Raw genomic sequence first — 8,086 nt, 5'->3', positions numbered from 1 at the left:
AGTCCTGGGGAAGGGGCTGATTCTGTGAACTGTGCAGTGTTTCTTATATTCTGGCCTTGGCCTCCAGGGACAGGGTTTCCTGGAGAGAAGAGATACTGAGGTGCTGTAGGAGGATGATAGATAAAAAAGGAAAGCCAGTTAGAGGTGGATTCCCAGCCCAGCTTTGCCGCTAACTGGGACACCCCACTGGGGAAGGCACTCAGCTTCTCCAAGCCTCACTCTCAGCAAAAAAAAAAGAAGACGACTGTAAGTAATTCTATACTCTGAAGAACTGTTGGAAAGATTCACTGAGTAATGTTTTAAAAGCACATGGCAAATAGAAGCTCAGTAAATGGTGTCATTTATAAATATTTTTAAGAGAGAAACTAAAAGGGCAAGCCACTCCACCCTGTTTTGACCTAATAGAAGAAGTTTAAGATAAGTGTAAAAACTTAGCCATGCTGACAGTTTAATGTAAAGAGCTAGTGTTTTAACCCATCTGGAAAATATAGATCAGATCTCTGATGTCCTGACCCCCTGAGGGTTCTTTTTTTCCCATTATGTGTGTGCATGCTGAATTGCTCCAATCCTGTCTGGCTCTTTGCGATCCCATGGACTGTAGCCCGCAAGGCTCCTCTGTCCATGGGATTCTCCAGGCAAGAATATTGGAGCAGGTTGTCATTCCCTCCTCCAGGGGATCTTCCAGACCCAGGGATCGAACTCACATCTCTTATGTCTCTTGCATTGGCAGGCGGGATCTTTGTCACTAGCGCCACCTGGGAAGCCCCTTCCCATCATGTACAACTATTTTATTTTTATTTTGAAGAACATGCTAAATTATGTAAAGTGGTATTAATATACACATACATAGTCAAGTCTATGAGGACAGAAACAATTTGATGAAATATTTAAAAAATTATTTTTAATTGAATATAGTTGATTTATAAAATTAGTTTCGGGTGTACAGCATAGTGATTTGATATTTTTATAGATTATTACTATCTATTTAAAAATTTTTTTGATGTGGACCATTTTTAAAGTCTTTCTTGAGTTTGCTACAATATTACTTCTGTTGTTTATGTTCTGTTTCTTTGGCCATGAGGCATGTGGGATCTTGGTTCCCTGACCAGGGATTACACCCACAGCCCCTGCGTTAGAAGGTGCGGTCTTAACCACTGGACCACCAGGGAAGTCCCTAGATGGTACTCTATTTAAAGTTATAAACCGAGAGTCCTTCTTGATTTTCTATTGGCCTCCCTTAGATCACAGTGAATCCTACATCTGAAGGACACAATGATTCTTTTATCTTCAGAATTATCTTCACAGTGATGAAAGTTTCCCAATTTTGAGAAGCAAATTATTGATATAGCTTGATATTTAATTACTTAATATTACTGTCATGGGAAGAGGACTTTAAAAGAGCCCCAAGGCACATTTCAGCGGCGTCAGTCACCGTCAGTACCAAGCTGCGGTGACATTTCTCATCTGCAACTTGGGGGAGGGAGAGAACATATAATGCATGTTGTGCTGATTTATGCTGATTTCAGCAGGCTTGCCCGGGGCGGGGGGCTAGTGCCTGCATGAAGGATATGTTCCGGATATGTGCAGGTGTTCCTCATACTATATTGTTATGCTATGTTTGCTGAGTGGTGATAAGTCATTATTTTCCCATGAGCGACTGCCTACTGCTTTCTCAGACTTCTGAATCATGCCAGGCTTAGCGCTGTTTTCCCAGCAGGTGCAGTCACCTGAGAAAGATGAAATACCACAAGCATCCTCTCCCCATCACCTCTTCCTTTCCTAGGTAACCCCAAGGGAAAAAAAAAAAAAAAAGCCAGGAGCCAAATTTGTAAGAGTAAATACCAAAGTAGACCTGAATCTTCATTAGGCCTCAGCACATACCAGGGCAATGATTAACATAGTTCTTGAATTTAGTTCCTGAATTTAGCACCTCAGCCTTCACCCTGCCTTGTCTAAAGAGTGAAATCAGATTGTTCCTCACTCCACAGAGGTTGCTGGACTCTTGTGATGAATGAACTGGCAGCAGACCATCTTTAGGAACTTTGCAGACAGCCTCTTTTTACTCTCCACCCTCCTTTCCCAATTAGGAATCCTGCAGTTCTGAGGAAAGATGCTTTTCTTTTCTGTTAAACACTTGAGTAAGAAAAGAAAAAAAGAAAGTTGATTTTCTATGTCCCTCCAGAATTAAAGAGACTTGATGCTAAGTCACTTCAGTCATTTCCGACTCTGTGCGACCCCATAGACGACAGCTCACCAGGCTCCCCCGTCCCTGGGATTCTCCAGGCAAGAACACTGGAGTGGGTTGCCATTTCCTTCCCCAATGCATGAAAGTGAAAAGTGAAAGTGAAGTCGCTCAGTCCTGTCCAACTCTTAGCGACCCCATGGATTGCAGCCTAACAGGCTCCTCCGTCCATGGGATTTTCCAAGCAAGAGTACTGGAGTGGGGTGCCATTGCCTTCTCCGAAAGAGACTTGAGACAAAAATATCTGGGTCTTATATCCAACATCCCCATCTTCCACCAGACTTGAGACAAAAATATCTGGGTCTTATATCCAACATCCGCATCTTCCACCAGTCTGCCTGTGGATCACCTCCAACCAAATGTACTCCTTGCCTTCCATCTTGCATCCAGTATCTTGAAAACAAATTTTAAAAAGTCACTTTCTTTTCTTAAACCTCTCATTGCTATTTGGCTCCCAGTCTCTTCCTGGTCCAGGCCTTCCCCATCCTGTAGCACCTACTTCTCCTTACACCCCAACCACGGAACTGGTTCTGTTTCTGGCCCTTGTACATGCTGCTACTAACACCTACAGCAGTGATTCTCAAGGCAGAGATGCCATGTCCCGGACAAACTGGAAATCTCTGCGGATGGACTCTGAAAACTTCTTAGGTGACTGTAAAGTACAGCCAGTTCGGGTGCAGATGCTCAGCTCTGGCTGAAGGGTGAAGTCCTAAGTCCCAGTGCCCAGCTCACACTTTAGCCTACAACATTTGCATCCCCATGCATGGGCCTCGGGCATCACTAGGTTTTTCCAGTCTCCCTAGGGGCTTGCAGTTTTGAGAAGCACTGTCCTCGAGGGTGCTTTCCTATGATCCCTGGAAAACTTGGACTTCTTCCATAGGTCTCAGTCTGATGGAACTTTCTGAGAAGGCTTCCCTGAGCCAGGTGCTCACATCATGCCCTCCTGCAATGAGGACTCAGTTCAGTTCAGTTCAGTCACTCAGTTGTGGCCGACTCTTTGCGACCCCATGGACTGCAGCATGCCAGGCTTCCCTGTCCATCACCAATTCCCAGAGCTAGCTCAAACTCATGGCCATTGAGTCAGTGATGCCAGCCAACCATCTCATCCTTTGTTGTCCCCATCTCCTCCTGCCTTCAATCCTTCCCAGCATCAGGGTCTTTTCTAAGGAGTCAGCTCTTCACATCAGGTGGCCAAGTTATTGTAGTTTCAGCTTCAGCATCAGTCCTTCCAATGAATATTCAGGACTGATTTCCTTTAGGATGGACTGGTTGGATCTCTTTGCAGTCCAAGGGACTCGCAAGAGTCTTCTCCAAAACACCAATTCAAAAGCATCAATTCTTTGGCGCTCAGCTTTCTTTATGGTCCAACTCTCACATCCATACATGACCACTGGAAAAACCATAGCCTTGACTAGACAGATCTTTGTTTGCAAAGTAATGTCTCTGCTTTTTAATATGCTGAGGACTCAGTAGGATTCAGAGTCAGGTGGTGAGCCTCTCGAAGGCGAGGACAGTGCTGGCGCCCTCAGTCTCTAGAACAGGGCCTGTCGTCCTCAGTTGGGCACCATGTTGGGAGCATAAAAGGGTTTCTGTCCTTGCGGAGTTCCCAGTACTCTTGTCAAGTTCTCCAGTCACCCATTATTTCCAGAGACAAAATGTGCAGCAACCTCGCCCTCTGCCCCAAAAGCATGGTACTGATACCCAGGAGCTAGAGCATAGCCTTGCTCAGCTCCCAGCTTTACAGGGACATTCTTCAACAGAAGGAACTCCCGTGGAGAATATTTCCAACCCTGGAAACAGTGATCTCAACCTGTTAGCTCTACAAATTAAAAATTAAAAAAAGTGAGGACACCAGTAAGAAGAATGCTCAAAGGCTAATTTTCAGAGAAGATTCTGGATGTAATTTGTTTCATTTTGAATCATTACTATGAACAGAGGCAGACTTCATCTGTTGTTGTGTTGCTGTTTAGTTGCTAAGTTTTGTCCAACTCTTTGTGACCCCATGGGCTATAGCTTGCCAGCTTCCTCTGTCCATAGGATTTCCCAGGCAAGAATACTGGAGTGGCTTGCCATTGCAGGGAATCTTTCTGACCTGTGTCTCCTGCACTGGCAGGGCATTGCAGGCAGATTTTTTTAACTCTAAGCCATCTGGGAAAACTTTGTCTGGAAGGTTCTAAATGCAACCTGTGAACAGCTGACTGAAGGAGACACTGTTGGAATCACAGATGATGCCTGTCAACATGGAAGGATGACCATGGCAAGAAGATACTGAGTAAAAGTCTCAGGAGTGTTGTGTATATGTCATTACTTTTAACCTCTGCCACAAAAGACTTCTTTTTAGGCATTAAAGTATCATGCAAGGGGCTGTATTCAAGCCCAGTGTTTGCCACCAACTGTGTGAGCTTGGACAAGTTACTTACCCTTGCTAAACTTCAGTCTCCTGGACTATTCAATGTGGACAATCAGGCTACCCATTTCAGAGGGTTGTTGTGATGATTAAGAGAGATCATACAAGTAAAGTTCCTTAGCATAGTGTCAGGCCTACAGTGACTTAACTACAACTATTTGCTACTGTTATTACATTCTCTAGCAGAAGTAGAAAGCCCAAGGAAGATGGTAAGTGGGCTAAGACAGGGACCAGGAACTTCACCAGGGACATCCTCTTAGTCTCAGTGCTGCACGTTCAGAAGGAGGGACTGCAGGGAACCATAGGTTGCACAAGATCCATTTCCATTCCTTACTGGAATTCAGCTCTGGGTTTTTTATCTATCAGCACCCCTTTTAAGAACGTTCCACGACTACCCAACCATATCTTCCCTTCTTGCATGCTTCATTGCTTTCCCTTTCCTTTTCTCCTTATATCTAAACAGGCATGAAAATGGATGTCTTGACATCCTTGAATATTAGATCCAAGGACTTTCAGGTTTCTTCAATTTCATATTAATCACTCATTGTCCTGGTACAGCCATCATCATTGGTTGTGGTTTGAGTTTTTATTATTTCGGTTCTGTGAAGCTATTCTGAGTTAATTGTCATGAAACATATATTTTTTTAAGTTTCCTTTAAGTAGTTTCCTTTTGTTTAGTTGTGCTTTCTTATATGAGCCTTTTCAGTTAACATTTTCTTCTTTACACATTTCATAGTCATTAAGAAGTGAATGGGTTTCTATGGTGGCTCAGATGGTAAAGAGTACGTTTGCAATGAAGGAGACCCAGGTGTCTGATCCCTGGGTCAGGAAGATCCCCTGGAGAAGGGAATGGTAATCCACTCCAGTATTCTTGCCTGGATAATTCCATGGACAGAGGAGCCTGGCAGGCTACAGTCCATGGGGTCACAAAGAGTTGGACACAATTTAGTGACTGAAAAGCATCAATTAAAATATTGTTTATAATCATATATGTGAAAATTATCAAAGTAGAAAGTTATGAGTCAGAACATGTGGGTTCATCTATATATATTTAATTCTATAAGCTGTGGAAGATGGTTCAGTTCAGTTCAGTTCAGTCACTCAGTCGTGTCTGACTCTTTGCGACCCCATGAATTGCAGCACACCAGGCCTCCCTGTCCATCACCAACTCCCGGAGTTCACTCAAACTCATGTCCATCGAGTTGGTGATGCCATCCAGCCATCTCATCCTCTGTCGTCCCCTTCTCCTCCCGCCCCCAATCCCTCCCAGCATCAGAGTCTTTTCCAATGAGTCAACTCTTTGCATGAGGTGGCCAAAGTATTGGAGTTTCAGCTTTAGCATCAGTCCTTCCAATGAACACCCAGGACTGATCTCCTTTAGAATGGACTGGTTGGATCTCCTTGCAGTCCAAGGGACTCTCAAGAGTCTTCTCCAACACCACAGTTCAAAAGCATCAATTCTTCGGTGCTCAGCTTTCTTTATAGTCCAACTCTCACATCCATATATGACTACTGGAAAAACCATAGCTTTGACTAGATGGAACTTTGTTGGCAAAGTAATGTCTCTGCTTTTTAATATGCTGTCTAGGTTGGTCGTAGCTTGTCTTCCAAGGAGCAAGTGTCTTTTAATTTCATGGGTGCAGTCACCATCTGCACTTATGAGATTATCGCAGGTTACATCTGGATACTAGAAAGAAACTCTCATAGGTCCATGTGATGTAGGTGCCTGCCATCAGACTGAGACTCCCTTCCCCATTATTTTGCCCCTTGGAGGAGAGAGTTGGAGATAAAGAGCAGCAAACTTTTCCTCTTAATTGTCCCTCCTTTATTTCTGTATTTCTCTTACTTAAAGCATTATTCTTGGGACCTAGGTGTACTTATTACTTAAGATAGTCACTGCTGCTGCTGCTGCTGCTAAGTCGCTTCAGTCATGTCTGACTCTGTGTGACCCCATAGACGGCAGCCCACCAGGCTCCCCCGTCCCTGGGATTCTCCAGGCAAGAACACTGGAGTGGGTTGCCATTTCCTTCTCCAATGCATGAAAGTGAAAAGTGAAAGTGAAGTCGCTCAGTCGTGTCCAACTCTTCGTGACCCCATGGACTGCAGCCCACCAGGCTCCTCCGTCCATGGGATTTTCCAGGCAAGAACACTGGAGTGGGTTGCCATTGCCTTCTCCTAAGATAGTCACAACACTCCTAAAAAAACAGTTGTTATCCACATTTTATAGATGAGGCTCAGAAGAGTAACATGCTTGATATTGTACAACTGTACAATGTTAACAAGCCACACACCTGACATTTAAACCAAGGTCTGCCATAAAGGAATCCTGTCTCTTCACTCTCCCCTCGCCAGCCTATGACATAATCATCTTTGAGATTATTTGTCGCCATGACACATTAAAAAACACTGCCTGCTACCAAGCAGTCCTGACTTCTTGGTCTGATTATCTATGATTCTTTTCACAACTTTTATCTATTCCACATTTTTATTTCCTAGACATAATCTTTCTCTTATGTTTTTCCCATAAAAGGCCACCTTCTACTCAGTTCTCCTGGTTTCACTGTCCTGCACCCCTATCCAGCTGGCATCATATGTGTTAAGCTATTCTGGGTCATGCTGCATTTCCTTACGATGTTTCCTACATGACTAAGCAGTGCACAGCTGAGCTTTCAATGGAGCTCCACAGATGCATGCCTTAGTTTCCTGAGTCATATTTATACCTGAACACCAACAACTCCAGCTCTTTTATATAGCCTCTTCCTAAAAGGAGGCTCCAGAGAAGGCAGTGGCAACCCACTCCAGTGTTCTTGCCTGGAGAATCCCAGGGATGGGGCAGCCTGGTGGGCTGCCATCTATGGGGTCGCACAGAGTCGGACATGACTGAAGCGACTCTACTTTCACTTTTCACTTTCATGCATTGGAGAAGGAAATGGCAACCCACTCCAGTGTTCTTGCCTGGAGAATCCCAGGGATGGGGCAGCCTGGTGGGCTGCCGTCTATGGGATCACACAGAGTCGGACACGACTGAAGTGACTTAGCAGTAGCAGCAGCAAAAGGAGGCTCACCAGCATCCTCTTAAGGAGATGGGATGCCTTCTCAAAGGGCTGAGTCTTTTTTATGCTATCAATTTGCAAGAGGCTTATAAAAAAATCCAATGGATATCGACATTCAACTCACCTCATGATTCATCAATATGCTATTCTTTCCCACTTTGCTAGTGAAGAAACAGAGGCTCAGAATGATTTATTCAATTTGTAGCAAACATATCAGGAAATCAAAAGGGTATCCAAGAATAGAAGCTAGTTCAATGTCCAGCCTAAAGTTAAGGCACAATTCCCAAAATTTTGAAGAGTCACCCCTTCCTAACAAAATCAAGGGTATTTGTTTCCAAGCAGTTCTTGGAAATGAAAATAGGCAGAACTGGAAATACTATTTCA

This window comes from Bubalus bubalis, chromosome 19 (genome assembly GCF_019923935.1).
Source record: "Bubalus bubalis isolate 160015118507 breed Murrah chromosome 19, NDDB_SH_1, whole genome shotgun sequence".
NCBI classification, from domain to species: Eukaryota; Metazoa; Chordata; class Mammalia; order Artiodactyla; family Bovidae; genus Bubalus; species Bubalus bubalis.
This window is presented reverse-complemented; position numbering follows the sequence as displayed.